The following is a 24,982-nucleotide window of genomic DNA, read 5'->3' on the forward strand; positions in this document are numbered from 1 at the left end:
CGGAGCGGGGGGGGTCTGTCCCGGGGCGGCACAGAGCTGGGGGGTGCGGGGGGCAGACAGAGCGGGGGGGGTCTATCCCGGGGGGGCATGCTATGGGGGGGGCACACGGGGTAAGGGGGCTGTCCCGGGTCAGCCCGGAGCGGGGGGGTGCGGGGGGCAGACAGAGCGGGGAAGCTGTCCCGGGGGGGGGCACGCGGAGCTGGGGGGCTGTCCCGTGGGGGAGCACACGGAGCCTGTGGGCCAGACTGCCTCAGGGCCGGGGGAGGAGAAGCTCCCGCTCCCTCCTCCCCCGCGGGCCGGCGGCGCAGGGGGCGGGGCGCTGCGTCTCTGCGCGCGGCCCGGCCCCGGCTTGTTACTCAGCGGCCGCAGCTGAGGCAGGAGGCGGCGGAGCGGTGAGTGCGGGGCTGCGGCCTGTCCCAGGGCTGGGGCCGCGGGGAAGCCCGGCCCGGCCCGGCTCGGCTCGGCTCGGCCCGGCGCGGGGGGTGGGCCTGACCCGGCCGCTCTGTGGATGTTTTTGTTGATCTGGGGTTGGAGAAGGGGAGGCGGGGCCGCGATTCCGGGCTGGGGGAGGGGTGCGGCGCCAGCACAGGGCTCTGTGGGGGCGGGGGTATGGGGTCAGTGTGTGGGTCTTTGGGGGAGGGGCAGCGGGACGGGGTGCAATAATGTTCTGGTGGGGGCAGCTGGGGGGGTTCCGTGGGGGAGGGGCAGCTAGTGGAGATGCATGTAATGGGGAGGAATGCAATTATATTTGGCTTACGAGGGAGGAGGCAACTGGAAGGGATAGATGTTATGGGCCTTGGGGCAGGGGCAGTTAGTGGGGGTACGTTGCAAGGGGGTGGAATAATATTTGGTTGTTGTTGGGGGGGAGTGGCGGCTGGAAAGGGATAGGTCCAATGGCTTTTTGGGGCGGGGCAGCTAGTGGGGTGCATGCGAGGGGTGCAATAATGTTTGGTTCTTATGGGGCTGCAGTAACAATAGTGGGGGCAGCTGGAGAGAGAAGTGATCACAGTGGGGTGAAAGAGGAGATATAGAGGACAGTGGTGGGAAGAAGGGGTACCAGAGGCCGGGGTCTGTACACATGGGGTTCTTGTTGTCAGCCTTTGATTCAGGGACCTTCATCATCTGTTCAGCACCTTACACCCCTCTTGAATTTTATACATTAATCAGTAGCAGGGGGATGGCTCTCCACAGCTGTTCTGGGTTGTTGTTGCACTGGGGCTGGGTGACATACTGGGGATCAGGAGAGCTATACAAAAAATGGGGATATGTTTGCAGGGGGGAGAGAGAGGAGGAATATCTCTTTGTTGGTTTGGCAGTACAAGCATTAGGCACAATGCACACCAGAGGGACTTTTCTCCTTGGGAACAAGGTAACCCAAGCTCAAGCTGTGGAAGGATCTTCTCTCATCTTACATACCTGCCTGAAATGTAGGCTTGGCAGAATTTAATTTTAATTTTTTAAATAATTTTGACAAATAATATAAATTTTATTTTAAAGTATTTGTTTTGGTCGATTTAAATGTTTGCAGTTGTGGGAAATGGTGGAGGCTGGTCAGACAATAATTTAATAACTGTAGACATTGAGATTCAAAAAGTTATAGTTTTATAGCCATTAAAACACAAACTGTCAACATCACACCAGAATCTACAAAGTAAACATTCTTAAGTCAAACTCTAAGAAGTTCTCAAGCAGCATTTTTCTTACTTGGCATATCTGTAAATTTTGGAGGTATCTTTGGTTTCTTTGTCTACAGTAAAATCAGCATTTATCAACATTTACAGTACAGATAATTATTTTTTATCCAAACCTACTCATATTTTATTGTAAGCTTTTTTGGGGAAAGAGGCTTGAGTTGCTGAAGAGTGCAGCAGTTTGAAGTGAATGAGATCTGTAACAACATTCCAAATCACTGCTTTTGAAAAAATGCCTTTTTGTTCCTCTGAGATATTTGACCTCCAAAGACAGCTGCTTAGGGAGTTTGGCAATATTTTTTGTCTCTTCTGCATTTTAATCCTGATACTTTTTGTCAAAAGTGAGTGAAGTGTTTGTTTGCAGCTTTTCTGTTGCCCTCCTCTAGCTTCTCTTTATCTCTCCTAGTGTCAGAATTCAGAGTAACAGCCCTGTTAGTCTGTATTCGCAAAAAGAAAAGGAGTATTTGTGGCACCTTAGAGACTAACCAATTTATCTGAGCATAAGCTTTCGTGAAAGCTTCTCATTTCTTCAGATTTCTCTGTGCAGTGGTTCCATCAATACAAAGTGTAAGAGTTTGTTAACTGGTGTCTGTTAATAAACTGCAAATGTGAATCCCACAAGCCTTGTTTCTTCCCAATTATGGTGGCATAGTTGGGTTTATACAGTCTTGCTGAATTTCAGTGTTTTATAGAGGGGCCTTGCAAAATTATTATGAATATTTTGTCAGCCATGGCAGAATATCTGCTTACCTAGCCTGACCATAATTATGTAAACACAAATGATGTTTTACTCACCCATCTAAAGAAATTAATTGCTCTAGGGCAAGTGTGGGAGCAGAGTTTTTCAAGCTTGTATTACAGCTTGGTTTTGTTTACAGGTTTGGAGATTACTTTTGGTAACAGTCTGCGATTAATTCATTGAAAAACTAGTTTAATTTTCAGAGTTGCAGGCAAATGCCTCCTCTTTGGATGAATCGGGTGTTTAAAACAGTTCTGTAGCATGATTTATTTTGTTTACATAAACTGGTGCACACTCAAGTATTGAATTTATTTAGAATTAATTCAGATTGTAGCCTGAAGGAATATTGGGTCAAATTCCTAGCTAAGGGTACTAACAAAAAGTGAGTTCAATGACTTTTTAGACCCCTCAAATTGTACGTTCCATGAAGAAGAATATATAATAACAAAGACACAGCTGATGAAATTCAAATATGCCTATGCCTCTGTTTTGATCTCAGTCAATGGAGGCAGCCATCTTAAATTATTTTTCTCACATCTGAATCTAGTGGCGCTCTTCAGTGTTTCTATCAAGTAAGTTCTAATGCGTAGAGCAATACATTTTTCTTCGTATGTATATGTATTTTAAACTGTTTGTTTTCTTCACAGGTGAGGCCCTGTACTGGCAGAGTGGTGAATTTAGTGCAGGATTTTTATTGTACACTTACTAGTTTGGTGTCCAGTCTAGTTTCTCATATGTTAAGCAGTGCGATTTACACATGTAGGGAGAGGGTGATTAGGGAACCTGTTTGTGATGATGGAGGAAATGTCCGGGCATGGAGTTTGGCTTCTGGGGACGGACTCTGAGATATTTCAGAGAAGTGACTTTTTCCTGAAAAAGCATGAGGTCTGAAGGATGTAGATTGTATTTGATACAAACTCACATACACAAAACTTAATAACTGATTCCATTTCATCCAAACACATCTTTCTGAGTGTCCTGTTTCTCTCACTGAATGTATTGGAGTGAGAGTTTGTTTCTGTCTTTGTTAGCAGGTACCATAGCATGATTGTCTCTAAGTTCTGACAGAGTTGTTTAACTTCAAAATGTTTGGAATAAATATCAGTTTACCCTGAAGTGTGGAGAGTGGGGTGGAAGAATGGACAATGGAGATCTAAAATTTTGGAAATGCACAAGTCGTTTTTCAGAATGAGATTATAGTCTTTTAAGAAGGACTATAGGGCAAAAAGGGCAGCATCTTATGTGGTAAATCTGCATCCTGTGCATACTCAAAACCATATAGTCTTGCTTTTTGCTGCTAATAAGATTTTACTCCTGTTGGCCCTGGAGAGCCAATTCAGCAGTGGTAGGATGAACAGGATTCACTTCTGGTTTGTGCATCATCACTGACAGAATTGCTAACCAGATTTCTGATTGTAGAATCCTCATTGCTGATGATTCAGGAGCCAGAAGGAACCCAGCTTGGCTTTCAGATTCCAGATCAGTTTTCAGAGTCGGCAGTTTTGGGGGGGAGAAATCTGTTTTTGTATACTGACCAAATTTGAACTGGAGTTGATGAGAGAGACCAAATGTTAAACTTCACAATGCTATTTTTTAGATTCACTTTCCAGAGTAGGAAAATGAGTCTTAAAAAAGTCACAAAAGGATTTTCTAGGAAAAAGTATGGTTTGTCAAACTTGCTAATTTTAGGGAGCAGTGCTTTTGAAGTTTTTTAGAAATGCAGGTACAGTTTATTTAGTAAATCCAGTAGGTGGACTTGCTTATAAGGTCAGGTATCTTATTTTAACAAATTTAATCATTATACGGTAAAAGCTGTGTTATCTGGCACTGTACCAATTGGAAAGCTCTAGAATTTGGCATTTCTGATATCTCCCAATACAAATCTTCAGTAGGGTTGCCATTAAAAGTCTGGTTGGCGCGGGGTTGGCAGGCTTCCTACCTGGCTCCACGTGGCTCCCCGGAAGCTGCGACACGTCCCTTCTTCTCTTAGGCAGTGGAACGGCCACAGGGGCTCCATGCACTGCTCCCGCCCCGAGCGCAGGCTCCACAGCTCCCGTTGGCCGGGAACCGCAGCCAGTGGGAGCTGTGGGGGCAGCTCCTGCACGCGGAGGCAGCACACAGAGCCACCTGGCCACACCTCTGCCTAGGAACCAAGGGACGTGTTACCACTTGTGGGGAGCTACTGGAGGTGAGCGCTGCCTGGATCTGGCACCGTGAAACCCCTCCATTGCCCCAGCCCCCTGCCCTGAACCCCCTCCCTCACTCAAACTCCGTCCCTCCGTTGGTAAATATAACTCTTCGTTAACCGGAATTTTTGACTAACCGGAACCCCCCCATTCTTCCAACATGCCGGATAACAAAGCCTTGACTGTATTATACAATGTTTTGGTTCTCCATCTGGAATACTTATACCAAGTTTCAGATACTTTCATGTCACTAATGGCATGCGCCTCTGCAGCAGTTCTTCAGCTACAGAGATTAGATTTTTGATGTGGCTGTTTTAAGCAGTGTGTTAATGTTATAGAAGCATTTGGGATTGTAGTTCTTTCCATTTATTGTTCAATGTCAGTTTGCTACCTTTGATTCTCAGCTATAAGTACTTTTTCAGTTCTTACAGACTGTTCCACGAGATGTGTGGAGTACACATTGAACTTTCCGATAGTGAATGATCAGATAGTGTTGTGTTCATGTACCACAGAAATTACATGTTTTTTCTCTTAACATCTTATTTGTAGTGTGTTGAGAAATATACTAAACTGTCTCTTAGAAATTCTCTCTCCTAGGTTGTGATCGAGGGGTCTCGTGTTGAGTAGAAATGTACTGTATATTCTTTGACAAATTATGCTGCTGACTTTTTTGGGGGCCTAGGTGCCCTTTTAAGAAGGGGTATAATATATTTCATCTTCAAAATGAGTTAAAAGAACACTAATTCAAAATAATGTTCTAAGTAGATTTCTTTGGCTGTGTTACTAATAATATCTTTTGGTTATTAAACAGAGACATTTTAAAAATCCAATTGAAACTCTGAATGCTTCTTGTTTACTTCTGCATTTATCTCAGCGTGGACAATGAAAAATCCATGACATTGTTTACACTCAGTGTTCTTAATACTGGGACATTAGGCTTTCAAACACTGCATGAAATTATTTGTTAAAAGCAACTGTTTCCATTTATGTGTCTTTTTAAGATTGGGAATGCTTCTGTTGGTTGTCTTTGCATAAGTGTGAGCTAAAAGTTAAATTGACACTACCTCTTTAAATGCATTGTCTGGCAAGCCAGAAATCTCAATTGTTCTCTCTTGCGAATCTTCTCTTTTAGCAGCGAATTTAGTGTTTGTGAAAGATGTGAGGTTGGTGGTCTCTGGAATGCTTTGGGACAGATGTACCATAGGCAGCCTCACTACTTCCCCCTGCACTACTCTATTCTGCTGGTATACCTCCGTGGGGTTATGGAAGAACCCCCTTTAATGCTGAGAAGTGTTCGCTTTCTAATCCCACCATAGACTGAAAGTGTGGTCACTTGTACTGGGAGAAACACCTGTTCATGTCATGTGGGGAACTGAATATTGACCTAGAACAGATGTGAGCTCATGACTTAGGGCTTGTCTGTACAGAGGACTTTCACTGATGTAGCTGAACCAGTGCAAACCCATGGGTTTACACCAGTCAAAAACTGGCTGTGTGTTTCTTACACCTGTAAATTTGCTGATGGAAGCTAAACCGATATAAACCAGATTAAAATGGATATGGCTGCCTGTCTACAAAGCTGCACTGATGTAGCTAACTTGGTATAAAATCACTCTTAGTTAAATCAGTGCAATTTTGTGAGTAGATCAGCCTTTGTGGTGAAGGACTCCCTATCTCATTACCAATATCCTGAGCCATTTTAATTTGCTTTGTCTTCAAAAACTTCACTGGAAGCGTGTTAATCTTAGAATTTAAGAATAGGTAACAATCACCAGAAGCTTTGGCAGAGTTCTTTTGCCCCAAGACTTGAGCAATAGTTATAGGGTAATTCGGCATGTTGTTAGTATGTGCCCCTGAAGTCGAATAAACTTGGAAATATTTGAAACAATCAGAGGGAAATCTTGGGTAAACTACCCTTGAAAAGGCAGAGAATTCCTCCTTGTAAAGCTGCTTTGCTTTTGTGATAGTTATCTTTAGGATGTGAAGTTTGTGCCTGTGTGTCTGTTTACATCATCCTCATCTATCTCTATTGAAGAAAGTTAAAATTGATCCAGATTGTTTTTATGGAATGTTCCAGATCATGAGGAAACTTGTCTATAAATAGAATTAAAATTTTTTATTCTTCCTAGGGAGTACAGTACTAATAATAGCTTATTTTAATGGTATCTTATAATATTTAGAAACTGATAGTTAAGGCCTCTCTCCAGGGAAAGATTGCCACTGGAATTCCAGTGGCAAGTCATCTTTATTTAATCTCTTCCTCTAATATCTATGCATAGTAGATAACTTTAGAGACACCACCTTTCTCTCTCTCTTTGCCCCACCCCTTGCATGAAATATGGGACTCAGTTTATCAACTGGAATCTGAATCTGTGGTTCATGGGGGCATGTTGACAATAAGATGGTTTGAAGTGTTCAGTTCTTGCAATTTATTGGAGGTAAATATTGATGACTGCAGCTCTGGATGGTGATATGCCTTTTAATTAAAGGGAACTATAACATGAAACTGTAGGGTATGCCCAATGTGCTGTTTGTATGCTCAGTCTTTATTATCTCTCTTAAAAACTGAGGTGTTTGTTTGACTTTGCATGTTCCTGTGAGAACTTCCCATCTGTGTAAAATGCAAATGTATTGAGAGCTGCTTGTTGTTTTTCCCCTCCTTCTATCTACTTTAAGTTGAATGTGGGTGAGAGCTGTTGCTGGCTAGCCAGTTTTCAGATGTATAGTGCCATTATACAATTGGGCACTGCATGGCTCTTAGAGCTCCTGATATTTGACTTGGGTACTATAGAAAACCCAAAGATTGTATATCACCTTGTTTGAGACTGGTAAAAAGGTAGCAGGAAGGTCACCTTCAAAGGAAAAACAATTGAAATTATGTTCCATATGATCTATTTAAAAAAAAAAAAAGGGGGGGGGGCCTTGAGGGTTTGTTCACTAAAAACTACCTGGGTTGTGGTTTTTTTTGTTTATATCTACTCTTTATTGGAAATTCAGGTCTCATTTATCCTTGAAGATTCTATGATGACTTGAGAATTAGTTCAACTATGAGATCACAAGAGAGTGAAGGTTGAGTAGTTGAGAACAGAATTTTTAGACTGCTAAACTTTGCCTTTTGGGTTTGTTTCAATTATTTTTCTGTTAAAACTTGTTTAACTTTAGCAATTAACATTGAGTAGAAAGGAAATGTTAAGATGTGAGAGCACACAATGCTCTGAGGGATGTCTGTAGTGCAGTGTGAGGTGTGATTGCAGCTCAGGTAGACACACACACTAGCACCGTTAAAAATAGCCATGTAGATGTGAGAGCACAGGCTTCAGACAAAGTAGATGTCCAGGGTCCCCAGCATGCACGTACAGCCCAGGCTGAAAGCCTGTGCTGCCACATTTACATGGCTATTTTAACCCTGCTATTGCATATGCGTCTGCTCGAGCTGCAGTCACGCTTCACACGGCAGTATAGACATCCTTGAGACATCCACGAAGTTCTCCGGTAAAACCAGAGTTAACATTGCTAATATTTCTGAAGTTAAATAATAATAAAAGCAGGAAAAAGAACACATTGAAAACTTTCAGAATGCCTGTATACATCATAAAAAGTCAAACAAAAAGGCACAATCCCTAAATCCAGATAGGATAAGTTTAAAAGGTACCCTGAAAAGTATAGGCTTCAAGCAACCTGGAAAAGAGAAAGTACAGACTTAGCCGGAGGTGTCATGCTGTGGAGAAAACCAAATGAACACTTAAGACCCCTGGGCTGGGGCAGCAGTATTCCACCCTCCACCATCTGTAGCAGACCTCTCATTGCTACCAATAAGATTCTGCAATCAAAGATTGCGGGTAGAATATGGCTCTGAAGAAATTAACGTTTTAAGCCTCTATACTCCAGAGGGTTCCATGACAGAGCGGGAGGGCCTTACACTTGTGTGGTGTGACAGCAGCATTGACCTCCATCTGCTTGGGCATAGGGGTCTGTCTACATAGATTCCTTTGCAGGATCAAGGTTTTGATAAAGTTAACTTGCATTCAGCAGCTCACAGTAGAAAAAATGATGGAGGGTGATCTTTAGACCACTGATGTTTCTGCCCTTTGTTTTCCTTCTGGGCAGAGAAGCCTAGGAATGGCTAGTTGCTGTCTGGACAGTTAGTGGAAAATTTGGTTGAAAGCTGGGGCTAAATATTGATAGTCTTAGAGGGAAAAGACAGCATGTTAGAGCCCTTCTATTTACTTCATTTTAAGCTTCTAAAACTCTATTTAGGAGCATTTAGTGCCTCACCTCTCTTGCATCCTGTCACGGATCCATGGGATGTGCTTTGCTTCTGACCTTTATGTACTGTTCCTGGGAGCATACCCATAGGATTAGGCCTGGGGACCTCTACTTTCTTGAAGTGGTGAGCCAATCCACTACTCAGAGACTGGGTCCCTAGCTTCAGCAGTCCAATTTTTCATCATAGCTCCATCAGCAGGTCTAGATGAGCACGGACCTTGTTGGAGACTTGCCTTTGAGAGCTGTGCAAGCAGCAGATGTTTTCAGTGATGCAGGTCAGCCTTCTCAAAACAGCTGGAATACAGTATTTAGGGACATTGGATTAAAAAGTAAAGCAAAGCCTAAAAGCATCTCTCTCCCCTCACTCACCAACTTCTTCTTGCTTGGTTAGGTGTGTCCCTCTTTGCTCTTGCCTGAAAGGCAGACTGCATAGAATCATAGAACTGGAAGGGACCTCAAGAGGTCATCTAGTCCAGTCCCCTGCACTCAAAGCAGGACTAAGTATTATCTAGACCATCTCTGAAGGGTGTTTGTCCAACCTGCTCTTAAAAAATCCCCAATGATGGAGATTCCACAACCTCCCTAGGCAATTTATTCCAGTGCTTAACCACTCTGACAGTTAAGAAGTTTTTCCTAATGCCCAACCTAAACCACCTTTGCTACAATTTAAGCCCATTGCTGCTTGTCCTATCTTCAGAGGTTAAGGAGAACAATTTTTCACCCTCCTCCTTGTAACAGCCTTTTATGTACTTGAAAACTGTTGTCATGTCCTCTCTGTCTTCTCTTCTCCAGACTGAACAAACCCAATTTCTTCAGTCTTGCCCCATAGGTTATGTTTTCTAGACCTTTAATCATTTTTGTTGCTGTTCTCTGGACTTTCTCCAATATGTCGACATCTTTCCTGAAATGTGGCACCCAGAACTAGACACAATACTCCAGTTGAGGCCTAATTAGCATGGAGTAGAGCGGAAGAATTACTTCTCATGTCTTGCTTACAATACTCCTGTTAATACATCCCAGAATGATGTTTGCTTTTTTTTTTTTTTTTTGCAACACTTGTTTAGCTTGTGATCAATCCACTGTGACCCCCAGATCCCTTTCCACAGTACTCCTTCCTAGGCAGTCTTTTTCCATTTTGCTTGCTGCAAACCTCCCTAGCCTTACCTAACAGTCCTGGTTTGGATTACCCCATCTGCTGGGAGAGCAGTTTACTTATCCCTGTCTCCTAAGACTTTTAGTCCTTTGTCTCAAGTCACAGTCATGCTGTTTTCAAGTATATTGCTCCTCCCTCTGGTTCAGCTGAGGGAAAGGGGTTGTGGTCAGATGAATAATTGCCCATCTACATCCAACAGATCCCCTTGGCTGGCACTTGTATCTCCAAGGTATCTGCATTCACGTGTTCACAATTCTTGGTCGACTATTCGCCCAACCCAAACATATCTACCTGACCCACATCCAATCAATTCATTGATTATGTCCTAGTCTCTGGAAAGAAGTTAATACCTTGCTCTCAAGTAGTTAGCAGTACAAAAGCTAGTGAGTAAACTGAGTCAAACATTTTCACAAAAATAATAGACATTTCTCATGTTCTCTGCACAGCTAACGTTATCTGGATGTTTCTGCAGAAATAATCAGCAAATATTAACTTTGACGTTTGAACCAGCATCATTATGCTTCAGAATTAACACCTTACTTAGAAAAATGGGACAGTTTACACCTTTCAGTGCTGTTGCTTCATATAGTATCTGTAGACTCTGCAAAACAGCACTGTCTGGTCATATAAACAAGGTTATTTTTGCAACCAGATGGGCTAGATGCTTTTTTAAAATTGAAGCACAAGATCTGCTAGATGCAAAATCGATGTGGTGACTGGATGAGTATATCAAAGCATACCAACCTCCAGGCAGGAGTTAGAAACCATTGCTCGAATCATAAAGGAAGGAGCTGAACAGTGCTCCAGTTGACCATTTATTTCCAAAATGGCTACCCTAGAGCAGGACCCAGATGCTGCCCTAGAATTTAAGAAGCCTTCTGAAGGAGGAACATATTTGGAAGGACTCCACTACAAAAGGAGGGAATTTGGAGCTGATGGAGTCTGGGAGATAGAACAGATCCATGACTAATGCTGAAGTACCTATAAAGTGAGTGACAGAGTTGTCAGAACCTGAAAGACGGGGTGGTGATTTGAAATCCCTCTTGCACAGTAAGTATGTCCTTTTTGCATGTAACTTGTATAAATTCTCCTTATACACTTTTTTTTTACAGTGACATAACACTCATCCCAAAGTGCTCTATAAACTTAACTCACTGATATCCAAACAATAATATATCTTACTATCTAGAGACTGAAACCCAGAAATTCTCCGAACACTGGCATCCTTCACCTTAAGTCCACTACTCTACCCTCATGTAATGTATTCAGCATTAACAATGGTCTGTGGCTGATGTGTATAAGATATCACAAAATAATGTCTATCGGGTGTTACCATTACCTTTTTTAACTTTTTTGTAAGCTTGGGAAAGATGTTTATTATTTCTGTGTACAAGTTTTGTTATAGTGCGGCCTACCTCTTCCATCAGCGTATGAGATCAACTGATTTATCTAAACTATGTATGTCACATACATTAATCTTTCTAACGTTTTAAAATAGAATATAGTGTTTCTAAGCTTTTATCTTCCCCAATGGTTATTGGACAAAGATACTGCTAATGTTCCATATTGTATTTCAATCAACCTTCATTGCATATAGACTTAGCAGTATAATGATTAATCCTCACATTTGTGTTGCCTATTTTGTTGTACTTTTGCAGTTGCATAGAACTAGCTTGATGTGCAACCACACTAAATGCTTATTCATCCCCTACTCTTGGGTACCATAAACTAATGCCATAATGGATATTAGCAGAAAATGCAACTTTAAATTACTTAATGGTTGTGATACTACATACTAACTCCTGAGTGTGCATGTTTCAGATGAACAAGGAGAAAAACATTAATTCCACAGCACAGCTGGAAGGCCTAATCACTGTAATTATGGATTTGTGTGTGGTGGTTTTTTTTTTTTTTTTTTTTTAAAAGGCCATATACATACCTCTGGCAACGTCTCTTTATTTAATTAAACATACTATAGAAAGCATTACAGCATACAGTACAGTAGTCACTAATGTCTCTATAAGACCAAGATTTAGCTTTTAAGCAGTAAGACCATAATGTGTATATGGAAACATATATATTGGGATAACGTTGTGATGGCTGAGGTGCTTCCATTCTAAGGGTATGTCTACACTATGAAATCAGGTCGAATTTATAGAAGTCGGTTTTTTAGAAATCAGTGTTATATATTCGAGTGTCAGGTTTCAGAGTAACAGCCGTGTTAGTCTGTATTCGCAAAAAGAAAAGGAGTACTTGTGTCACCTTAGAGACTAACCAATTTATTTGAGCATGAGCTTTCGTGAGCTACAGCTCACTTCATCAGATGCATACCTGCAGCTGCTGCAGTTTCCACGGTATGCATCTGATGAAGTGAGCTGTAGCTCACGAAAGCTCATGCTCAAATAAATTGGTTAGTCTCTAAGGTGACACAAGTACTCCTTTTCTATATTCGAGTGTGTGTCTCCCCACAGAAAATGCTCTAAGTGCATTAACTTGGCGGAGTGCTTCCACAGTACTGAGGCTAGCGTCGACTTCCGGAGTGTTGCACTGTGGGTGGCTATCCCACAGTTCCCGCAGTCTCCGCTGCCCATTGGAATTCTGGGTTGAGATCCCAGTGCCTGATGGGGCTAAAACATTGTCGCGGGTGGTTCTGGATACGTATCATCAGGCCCCCGTTCCCTTCCTCCCTCCGTGAAAGCAAGGGCAGACAATCATTTCACGCCTTTTTTTTCCTGAGTTACCTGTGCAGACGCCGTACCATGGCAAGCATGGAGCCCGCTCAGGTAACCATCACCCTATGTCTCCTGGGTGCTGGCAGACGTGGTACTGCATTGCTACACAGTAGCAGCAACCCATTGCCTTGTGGCAGCAGACGGTACAGTACGACTGGTAGCCGTCCTCTTCATGTCTGAGGTGCTCCTGGCCACATCGGCCAGGAGCGCCTGGGCAGACATGGGCACAGGGACTAAATTTGGAGTGACTCAACCAGGTCATTCTCTTTAGTCCTGCAGTCAGTCCTATTGAACCGTCTTATGGTGAGCAGGCAGGCGATACGGATTTCTAGCAGTCCTATTGCATCATCTTCTGCCAGGCAGCCATGAGATGTGGATGGCATGCAGTCCTTCTGCACTGTCTGCTGCCAGCCAAAGATGTAAAAGATAGATGGAGTGGATCAAAACAAGAAATAGACCAGATTTGTTTTGTACTCATTTGCTTCCCCCCCCGTCTAGGGGACTCATTCCTCTAGGTCACACTGCAGTCACTCACAGAGAAAGTGCAGCAAGGTAAATCTAGCCATGTATCAATCAGAGGCCAGACTAACCTCCTTGTTCAAATAAGAACAATAACTTAGGTGCACCAGTTCTTATTGGAACCCTCCGTGAAGTCCTGCCTGAAATACTCCTTGATGTAAAGCCACCCCCTTTGTTGATTTTAGCTCCCTGAAGCCAACCCTGTAAGCCATGTCGTCAGTCGCCCCTCCCTCCGTCAGAGCAATGGCAGACAATCGTTCCGCACCTTTTTTCTGTGCAGATGCCATACCAAGGCAAGCATGGAGGCTGCTCAGCTCACTTTGGCAATTAGGAGCACATTAAACATCACACGCATTATCCAGCAGTATATGCAGCACCAGAACCTGGCAAAGTGATACCGGGTGAGGAGGCGACGTCAGCACGGTCACGTGAGTGATCAGGACATGGACACAGATTTCTCTGAAAGCATGGGCCCTGCCAGTGCATGCATCATGGTGCTAATGGGGCAGGTTCATGCTGTGGAACGCCGATTCTGGGCTCGGGGAAACAAGCACAGACTGGTGGGACCGCATAGTGTTGCAGGTCTGGGACGATTCCCAGTGGCTGCGAAACTTTCGCATGCGTAAGGGCACTTTCATGGAACTTTGTGACTTGCTTTCCCCTGCCCTGAAGCACATGAATACCAAGATGAGAGCAGCCCTCACAGTTGAGAAGCGAGTGGCGATAGCCCTGTGGAAGCTTGCAACGCCAGACAGCTACCGGTCAGTTGGAAATCAATTTGGAGTGGGCAAATCTACTGTTGGAGCTGCTGTGATGCAAGTAGCCCACGCAATCAAAGATCTGCTGATATCAAGGGTAGTGACCCTGGGAAATGTGCAGGTCATAGTGGATGGCTTTGCTGCAATGGGATTCCCTAACTGTGGTGGGGCCATAGATGGAACCCATATCCCTATCTTGGCACCGGAGCACCAAGCCGGCGAGTACATAAACCGCAAGGGGTACTTTTCAATAGTGCTGCAAGCTCTGGTGGATCAGAAGGGACGTTTCACCAACATCAACGTGGGATGGCCAGAAAAGGTACATGACGCTCGCATCTTCAGGAACTCTGGTCTGTTTCAAAAGCTGCAGGAAGGGACTTTATTCCCAGACCAGAAAATAACCGTTGGGGATGTTGAAATGCCTATAGTTATCCTTGGGGACCCAGCCTACCCCTTAATGCCATGGCTCATGAAGCCGTACACAGGCAGCCTGGACAGTAGTCAGGAGCTGTTCAACTACAGGCTGAGCAAGTGCAGAATGGTGGTAGAATGTGCATTTGGATGTTTAAAGGCGCGCTGGTGCAGTTTACTGACTCGCTTAGGCCTCAGCGAAACCAATATTCCCACTGTTATTACTGCTTGCTGTGCGCTCCACAATATCTGTGAGAGTAAGGGGGAGACGTTTATGGTGGGGTGGGAGGTTGAGGCAAATCGCCTGGCTGCTGGTTACGCGCAGCCAGACACCAGGGCGGTTAGAAGAGCACAGGAGGGCGCGGTATGCATCAGAGAAGCTTTGAAAACCAGTTTCATGATTGGCCAGGCTACGGTGTGAAAGTTCTGTTTGTTTCTCCTTGATGGAAACCCCCCGTCCCTTGGTTCACTCTACTTCCCTGCAAGCTAACCACCCTCCCCTCCTCCCTTTAATCATTGCTTGCAGAGGCAATAAAGTCATTGTTGCTTCACATTCATGCGTTCTTTATTCATTCATCACACAAATAGGGGGATGACTACCAAGGTAGCCCAGGAGGGGTGGTGGAGGAGTGAAGGAAAATGCCACACAGCACTTTAAAAGTTTACAACTTTAAAATTTATTGAATGCCAGCCTTCTTTTTTTTGGGCAATCCTCTGTGGCGGAGTGGCTGGTTGGCCGGTGGCCCCCCCCCCCCCACCGCGTTCTTGGGCATCTGGGTGTGGAGGCTATGGAACTTGGGGAGGAGGGCAGTTGGTTACACAGGGGCTGTAGTGGCAGTCTGTGCTCCAACTGCCTTTGCTGCAGCTCAACCATACATTGAAGCATACTGGTTTGGTCCTCCAGCAGCCTCAGCATTTACTCCTGTCTCCTCTCATCACGCTGCCGCCATATTTGAGCTTCAGCCCTGTCTTCAGCCCGCCACTTACTCTCTCTTCAGCCCGCCACCTCTCCTCCCGGTCATTTTGTGCTTTCCTGCACTCTGACATTATTTGCCTCCACGCATTCGTCTGTGCTCTGTCAGTGTGGGAGGACAGCATGAGCTCAGAGAACATTTCATCACGAGTGCGTTTTTTTTTTTTTCTTTCTAATCTTCACTAGCCTCTGGGAAGGAGAAGATCCTGTGATCATTGAAACACATGCAGCTGGTGGAGGAAAAAAAAGGGACAGCGGTATTTAAAAAGACACATTTTATAAAACAGTGGCTACACTCTTTCAGGGTAAACCTTGCTGTTAACATTACATACATAGCACATGTGCTTTCGTTACAAGGTCGCATTTTGCCTCCCCCTACTGCGTGGCTACCCCCTCAACCCTCCCCCCTCCCTGTGGCTAACAGCGGGGAACATTTCTGTTCAGCCACAGGTAAACAGCCCAGCAGGAACGGGCTCCTCTGAATGTCCCCTGAAGAAAAGCACCCTATTTCAACCAGGTGATCATGAATGATATCTCAGTCTCCTGAGGATAACACAGAGAGATAAAGAACGGATGTTGTTTGAACACCAGCAAACATACACTGCAATGCTTTGTTGTACAATGATTCCTGAGTACGTGTTACTGGCCTGGAGTGGTAAAGTGTCCTACCATGGAGGACGCAATAAGGCTGCCCTCCCCAGAAACCTTTTGCAAAGGCTTTGGGAGTACATCCAGGAGAGCCGCGAATGCCAGGGCAAAGTAATCCTTTCACATGCTTGCTTTTAAACCATGTATAGTATTTTAAAAGGTACACTCACCGGAGGTCCCTTCTCCGCCTGCCGGTTCCAGGAAGCAGCCTTGGCTGGGTTTGGGGGTTACTGGCTCCAGGTCCAGGGTGAGAAACAGTTCCTGGCTGTCGGGAAAACCGGTTTCTCCGCTTGCTTGCTGTGAGCTATCTACAACTTCATCATCTTCTTCGTCCCCAAAACCTGCTTCCGTGTTGCCTCCATCTCCATTGAAGGAGTCAAACAACACGGCTGGGGTAGTGGTGGCTGAACCCCCTAAAATGGCATGCAGCTCATCATAGAAGCGGCATGTTTGGGGCTCTGACCCGGAACGGCCGTTTGCCTCTCTGGTTTTCTGGTAGGTTTGCCTCAGCTCCTTAAGTTTCACGCGGCACTGCTTCTGGTCCCTGTTATGGCCTCTGTCCTTCATGCCCTGGGAAATTTTGACAAAGGTTTTGGCATTTCGAAAACTGGAACCGAGTTCTGATAGCACAGATTCCTCTCCCCATACAGCGATCAGATCCCGTACCTCCCGTTCGGTCCATGCTGGAGCTCTTCTGCGATTTTGGGACTCCATCATGGTCACCTCTGCTGATGAGCTCTGCATGGTCACCTGCAGCTTGCCACGCTGGCCAAACAGGAAATGAGATTCAAAAGTTCGCGGTTCTTTTCCTGTCTACCTGGCCAGTGCATCTGAGTTGAGAGTGCTGTCCAGAGCGGTCACAATGGAGCACTCTGGGATAGCTCCCGGAGGCCAATACCGTCGAATTGTGTCCACAGTACCCCAAATTTGAGCCAGCAAGGCTGATTTAAGCGCTAATCCACTTGTCGGGGTGGAGTAAGGAAATCGATTTTAAGAGCCCTTTAAGTCGAAATAAAGGGCTTCATCGTGTGGACGGGTGCAGGTTTACGTTGATTTAATGCTGCTAAATTCGACCTAAAGTCCTAGTGTAGACCAGGGCTAAGTCCTGTTCTGTGGGGTGGGTCTGAATAAAAATATCCTTTTATTCTGAAATTTCTCGTGTTCTTTCTAAACAAAAGCAATGGTGGTGTTTAGTTTATTTTAATAATTTTTGACAACTTTTTGTGATATCAAATCAAAGTGCTTATAAAGAAATGTGTTGGGTTTTTGTTTTTGCTATAAACTCTTAACGCCCTCCTTGTAAAACTTCAAACTTCGTGTGCATGTGGGCCTGATTTGGTCAGGTGCCGGGAAAGCTCATTAGTTTAAGACTATAGTAGGACAAATTTTTAAAAAGCACTGCTAGACAGAGCCACCAGTGACAGTTTTTTAAGCCTAATTATTAGCCCTGATGCTTGGCAATATAACTTGTCCAGTACAGCACTCAGGTACACACCTCAGTAAAATGAGTCCTGTGTATGACTTTTTGTGCGGATTTGGGTCCTGATTCCTAATGTATACTGTAAGGGAAAGCTAAATCTCTTCCAGTGGAATGTGTGTAGACCATTCCGCCCCGCACCTGCCCCGGCCTGGCAGGTCATAAAATCACATAATTTATTATTATTAACTTGTTTTGTTTCCTTCCTACCCCCAACCTCCCACTTCAATTCCAGAATTATTTCTGTGGTAACTGTATCAACTCCTAGAAGTAAAAACGAATACTGTCACTGTACATTTCCAGAAAGCCTGGAACCCATCTTTCAAAAGTCGTACAATTGTATCCTCTAACTTCAGCAGTTTCAAATCTGCTGCTGAAATCCATGAGGAAGCTGTTGAAAAGGGAATGGTGGTGATATGATATGCAAAGGACAGTGCCCCACTACCTGTCAGATGTAAATATGCTTTGAAGGAGAAGTACAAATGGCTGCAGAACCAATGATTCCCTCCTCCCCTCTTCTAAGCCCTCGTCCAGAGCTAGTGGTCAGAAATGGGGTTGGCGAAACCCTGATCCTTAAAATAGTATGGTTATAGAAATGTTACTTAGACATAGCATAGTTACGGAAGTTTGAAAATGGTACGTATACACATGTACAAATTGCTGCATCAGGTAAAAGAAACTAACCTTTCACTCTGACACCCCGCTTCCGCCCATGGTGTGTTCACACACTGGCTTCTTTTTGCTTTCTTAAAAAAAAAAAAAAAAAAAAAAATGCCCCCTAACTAATTTAATAAAAGAGAAGAATAAAATCTCAACCATTCCAAGTTGAGAAATTCAACGTTCTGGTTTCTACTGCATCTGTAACTTTTGTTTTACACTAACTCATTATAAAATATTTAGAGAGAAAGAGAAGAAAAAAACCACTGGGACACACTCTCTATAATGTAATGCAGCATAATACACGCAACGGGGCAAAGTTATGGTTTTCAGAGTAGCCTTAACATTGAACTTCATGAGATTTGCCTATAAAATCTCAACCATAAAAGTGCATAAACATTGTTTCTTAATATAATTTGAATGTTATGTTCAGGTTGATAACAATAAAAAAAGATATAGTATATTGGTATGTTGATCAGCATAAATCAAGTCATAATTACATTCACTGCTTAGGATATTCTGGATGTGGGGAAATAGCTGTTGTTTTTTTTTTAAATGTAGTTGAACACAGGAAAGATAATATTTTTAAACTATTTTTTCCTGAATGGAGGTGCTTTGTTGAAGGTCAGTTATTTGAACTAATTAGTCTAGTGATCTACAAAGACAATTATTGGTGGCATTATATAGTATCTAGTGGTGTGTGTGTGTGTGTTTGTGTACAGCCTCTAGTAAGAAGGTTCTGTGGGGTACCAAAGTTTGAGATGTTCTTTTTAATTATTAAACAGTTTTAACTACTTCCAACCTCAACAGTGTATTGCCCTCACTAGTTCATCAAGAGTCTGTCCCTAAAATCACCTATTTCTGCTTAATAGAAAAGTCACTAGTACTGCTCTGATTGAACAGAACATTTTTTTTAATAATTGCAGCGTGACAAGATGTTGCCATATCTTAAAATACAAATAATGCAGTCGAGTTTGGAATAAAATGAGATCAGACATATTAAAGTTCATTGAGATATATGTTAAAGTGTAGTGTGTCCCAGGAATTATATAAATAGGGTGAAAAATGTGAAAACTTGAGATTATAAAATGTACGGGATGATGCTTTAATTTTGTTTCCTGCTGTACAAAAATTGTATTTTTTTTCACACTTGTCACTGTAGCATCTGATTTATCAAATACTGATGGTTCTTCTAATGTGTGTAGCTAGTTACTAGGTCTTCCCTGCTAGGACAGAGTGCTAGGCTATCTTTTGGGGCCTTAGGGAGGAACAGAGCAATCCTGCTCTGCTAACCCACAATACCATCCTTTAGTAGTAGTTCCTATTTATAGACCATTATACCTGGGCAACGCACTTTCTAAAACATCTGAAAAATCAAGGCCCTTATCTTGAAGTCTACTGTCTGACCCAAAATTTCTCCTGTTTGTACCACACTGTAGGAAGCCATGACAGATTTGACCATGAGAAGATCATTATATTAGTAGTGGAATTTGTTGTTAGTTTATAAGGTACTAGTGATAAATACCTTTAGACAAAAGAATTCATGGAATACTAAAATATCTGAGTGTCTTATATTACTAAAGTACAAATTAACTTAATGAGAAGTAATATTCGCAAACAGACTTAACTGACAAGTTCCGAACTTGTGTCCTGAGTGTTCACATTGGTTTCTGCAAGCAACTTTGATTCAAAATTAAGATATTTAGGAATTTCCTTTGTTTTAAAATGAACTATCATACCAATATTTAACTTTTTAAATCTAAAGTCCTTTCTCAGCTATTTTATATCTCCATATTTCTTGCAGTGCTCTTCTGTCTCTCTGCTCCCTTTTGTTATTGAGAACTTAATGCCTATTCCAGATCACTAGATGAGGAAGCAGACAAGAAAGCTGAGAGACGAGAACCTGGGGTTCTATTTTTTTTTTCTGCTACTGACTTTTCTTAACACTTTGAGGCACACAGCAGTTAAGCGACTAAGCGAACTTCCTCCTTTTTGAGATGGGGTAAAAATACTTGTTAGAGAGCAGGCTTCATTTTCAGTGTTGTGCATCTCCCATCAGAGGATATTAAAGTATGATTCTCCCCACCCATAACACTAACTCCAGTATAAAAATTGTGACATCACCAACATTAAATATCTTTTAACCAGTGCTACTGGCCTTCTGTGTTACTGCTCCTCTCTCCAGCCTGCTCACCTTCAAGTTAGTGAGGCCCAAAACTGCAGGCGAAATATAACTCTGTGCTCTGTATAAGCAGATTTCTTGAAATGGGCTGAGACTGATTCCTAGCATATTTGTGCAAAAGACTAAACCTAGTAGACCACTTGAATTTTGTGCTATAGGAGAAACCACTCTGATAGGGTTTCTTGTGTATTTTGATAGGAAAGCAGGCAGTGTCAAATGCATACTTGTTTGATTGGCTGCCAGTTTGCCTATTTAAACTCCATTACTACTATGTCAATAGGATGGGGGTTGTCAGAGAGCCAGTATCTCCAGGGTAAACTTGTCTCGTATTGTATGACAACAAGTAATGGTTCCGCACCTAAAGTATTGAAGCAGAAGAGTGCCCGGGTTTTTAGGGTTTTCGTCTATTACGAAAGAATAGAAATGAGGAAAGTTACTTCGAAGACTGATATTTTCATTTTAAAACTTCAGCAGCTTCATATGCTTGGGTGCATTTTATACATGATTGGATGTGAATTCTGCATGAGTAAGAAGTTCCACTCGGCTTTGTGTCAGCTTTTTCATCTTTGCTGTTAGCATTTCTTAGGAAGCTGGCTTGAACATGTCTTGTCTTTTTTTAAATTCTGAAAATTGATCAAATCCCTTAGATTTTCACAAACTTTCTGCTTGTATGTCTTCTGAATTTTGAGGATAGGGTGAAATATTGCTATTACATAACGATACAGTGACACAAAACTGAGAACCTGCTTTGCAATTTAGTACTTTTAAGTAGTCAACAGCCATGGTTTAATTTAGTGCTTCCATACTTTAACATTAAAGCCTTCTTGAAACACCCATCTAACTTGTATTTCTCCCTCTCCCCCTTTATTTGGGAAAGGATTAAGGGTTTGGAAGATGTCTTTTTCCCTCTCTCATTATCCTGTTATTTCTATAAGAGAACTTTGCTAAGAATACTTTTTTAATCTGCTGTCCTAACAGCTCCTTTGCCAAACTGTAGAATTACACTTGATGTCTTCTGATGGAACCATTTTGATCACAGCTTACGTGTGACAAAACTGACCTGAAAAAAAATAGTTGGCAAGGTGTCATTTTGTACCTTGTGATAATAGGATTTGTCAGAGAACCATCTGTGGTGAAGTCTCGCTGGACAATACACTGTAAAGTGTAGTGCAATAAAGCATTTATTTTTCTGACTGTATCATTCTAGGACTTTTCTCTTCAATGATGCTTGTCCCAGAAAAGTGACTTTTGTGAAATGGTTTTAATTTCTTAATTCAGGACACAGTTTGAAGGTTTGCAAAAATACTTAAATTTAGGAAAAAGACATTTCCGGTAACGTTTAACAAACAGCTGGTAAGCTGTTGATTGTATTCTGTTTTGTAAACTGTATACTTTTTCAATATCCTCCTGTTGACACACAGATTTTAAAAAAAGAAAAGGAGTACTTGTGGCACCTTAGAGACTAACCAATTTATTTGAGCATGAGCTTTCGTGAGCTACAGCTCACTTCACGAAAGCTCATGCTCAAATAAATTGGTTAGTCTCTAAGGTGCCACAAGTACTCCTTTTCTTTTTGCGAATACAGACTAACACGGCTGTTACTCTGAAACAGATTTTAAAAAGTCTTGAAACTAGATGAATAGCTTTCTTTTCCATCTTAATTGTTTCAATAGTTTGTCTGAAAAATGTATGCTGTCTAATCTATTCTTAATTAAACAAGTTTCTTAAGAATACAGAATATCTTAAGTACTTCACAGATACTTTCCATTAAGAGTAGATCATTCCAGCATAAAACCCCACCACAGTAAGTTTCAGTACCTTTAATGGTAGGCTTTAAGGAATGAGAACCTAGCTGCAAACCTTTGTCTATACTAGAGAATTTACTGTGCAAAGCAACACATGGTCCCCATAGCACAGCTGTCATAAACCTAATTCTAAAGTGAATCATGAGTAAGGCTATGTTTTAGTCATGGATATTTTTAGTAAAAATCATGGACAGGTCAGGGACAGTACACACAAATTCACGGCCTGTGACCTGTCCATGACTTATCATATACCCCTAACTAACACTTGGGGTGGGAGGCCGTGGGTACTTTGGGGGGAGGGGGGCGGTGTCCGAGGGTGCTGTGTGTGCTGGGGGAAGGCAGCCCGGGAGCCCTGCTGATGCTGGAGGGGAGGTGGTGCAGGACCCCCGCTGGCGCTGAGGGGGAGTGGGTGGTGGCGGTGTGCAGCCTGGGACCCCCGCTGGTGCTGGCGAGGGGCGGGGGGAGGGGTTCGGCAGTGGCAGCCCAGGACCCCTGCTGGTGCTGGGGCGGGGCAGGGTTGGTGGAGCTGGCAGGCTCTGTACCCAGCTATGACTGGCGTGTCCCTGTAGCTCCTAGGGGAGGGGTGGCCAGGGGGGCTCCACAGCTCCTATTGGTCAGGAACCCAGCCACTGGGAGCTGCGGGGCCGACGTCTGTGGGTGAGAGCAGTGTGCGGAGCCCCCTGGCCCCTCCGCCTAGGAGCTGCAGGTACATACTAGTGGGAGCTGGGGAGCCCGCCCCACCCCCGCCTGAGGCAAGTGTCACAGCCAGGCAGCCCCCAAACCAGCACCAGCCACTGCAGAAGTCATGGAAAGTCACAGAACCCATGACCGATACGCAGCCTTAATCATGACTTACTACTCTTTTTTTTTTTTTTTTTCCCCCCAATATCTAACATACAGTACCAGCAGTAAGTGTTGGTCATTGTTCTTGTGCTCATCTATGCCTCTTTCAGAAAGTATGTTCTCTTCAGTTAAACTAGTGTCACAGAATGGCCATGTAAACTCACCAGTCCAGATCTGGACAGTACACTTCAACTATTGACTGTGGTGAATGATGTTGAAAAACAATTATTCACCTGTCAAAATAAACCTTACTCATTGTAGATAAATAGGATATTTCAAGGCTGAATGAAATGTCAATAGAACAGCTACAAGCCTTGGATTTTTAATACTAGCAAAGTATGCAAAACCTACCTCATGGCATTTTAAGCACTTGTGACAATGATTTTGCCCTGGAATTCATAGGCCGGCTCCATAGGCAGTGGGAATTCCAGATGGCACCAGGCTTTATATACACAATAGGGCTTTACTTGAACAAGATACTCTCAATGTTCTAGGTTTCACCCATTGTTCTCCCCTAATCCCAGCTTACTTCTCTGCTTGTCCATATTCCTCTTCCTCTAGCAAACATGGAATTTAAAATTTTCTTGGGGCTGATAGCATGTACATGTGTGTACTTCTTGCTGCCTTTATTCTAAAGGTGGGGAAGTATATGGCAGAGAGAAACAGCAACTTTAGTCCACCAGTGCTAATTTAAAAAAAAAAAAAATTGCTCCTCTCCTGCTATCTCCAGGATAAGAGTTTTAGTTCACTTTGAATCAGGCAGATCTTTGAAAGCTAGGCTCCGTGAACAGTCAGGTTGCCACAGGATATATCAGCATACTGGCCTCCAACCAAGAAGAATGTTTGTTTGTTTCACAGGTCTTTGCATATATTGTACCCCACAAGTAGTCTTATTTTTGGACAATGTAATGAATTTTACTTCCTTTCTGAGTATCTTTCTTTGTTTTTGATTCTGCTGTTGCTACATACTGCTTGGGGAGAGGTTGGTGGCTCTATGGGGTCCATAATGCATTGTGGTTAAGTGCTGTGGAAGCAGAGTGTACATATATGGGGGGGGGGGATGGTTGGGCCGATAAGACTACCGCTTTTGTTTGTGTATCTGTGTGCATGAATTCACCTGTGAGCAGCTGCTCTCGGGATTGCTGTGAGAAGAGAGCGAGAGAGGTGTGTAACATTCAAAGAGACCAGGTAAATAGGCATGGGACCTGTGGGATCACATTAGCAGTCAGAAGGCTAGAAAGCTGAAGGGTCAGGCATCTTTATCTGCCCCCAGTGGTTGTCTTCTGCTGTAGCCTGGTATCCCCACGGTTGGGAGATACTACATCAACTTTTCATGATTAACTTTATACTCATTAGCACAAAATTCAGATGCAATTTGTGTAATCTGAAAAGCTTGCATTGCTGACCTACATGTATTAGTAGTAAATCCTGGATACTGGTGTCATACCTGCTTAGTAACAGACTAATTTTGTGTTTTGAATTCATGTATGTGTATACTTTGGACTTCTGAAGAAAATATAATCTGAAATTGCCACAGCTGCCTAATTCACACTCTACAGGGAGCTATGTTTGAAATCACTGCTTGAAGTGGGGTGGCCCTATCCACGCCAGCTGGCCAAACAGTGTTAAATAATGAATCCACTGAACCATTTAATAACATCAGTATTCATATTGCTTTTGGAGTGTTTGGATGGGGCCTCACACTGTTGCCTTGAAGAAGGGCTAACAACAGCTTAATATTATGATAGTAACTATCCTCATTTTATTACCATTATTCAAAGGCCTTTCCTTATGGGTGAACAACAACTGAAAATTTTAGTTAGCCCAAAATAGCATCTGTAGTAATGCAAGGGATAGAAGTGAAAAGCTGATTCAAAGTCTTGCCTAATGCAACAATAAAATCCATTCTTATTAGGGCTGTCAAGTGATAAAAAAAAATTGT

The 24,982-nt window shown here is 43.0% G+C and overlaps 1 protein-coding gene across 4 annotated transcripts in view; it reads left to right on the forward strand.

Moving 5' to 3' along the window:
• Nucleotides 1-296: 296 nt before the first annotated feature.
• The window catches only part of MAPK8 (mitogen-activated protein kinase 8), a 125,929-nt gene continuing 101,243 nt past the window's right edge, over nt 297-24,982 (forward strand). For all 4 annotated transcript variants that reach the window (XM_077823111.1, XM_077823113.1, XM_077823112.1 and 1 more), the window contains exon 1: nt 297-392. The gene's annotated coding sequence lies outside the window, so the exon portion shown is untranslated. The remainder of the gene's footprint in view (nt 393-24,982) is intronic.

This window comes from Eretmochelys imbricata, chromosome 7, assembly GCF_965152235.1.
Source record: "Eretmochelys imbricata isolate rEreImb1 chromosome 7, rEreImb1.hap1, whole genome shotgun sequence".
Lineage (NCBI taxonomy): Eukaryota > Metazoa > Chordata > Testudines > Cheloniidae > Eretmochelys > Eretmochelys imbricata.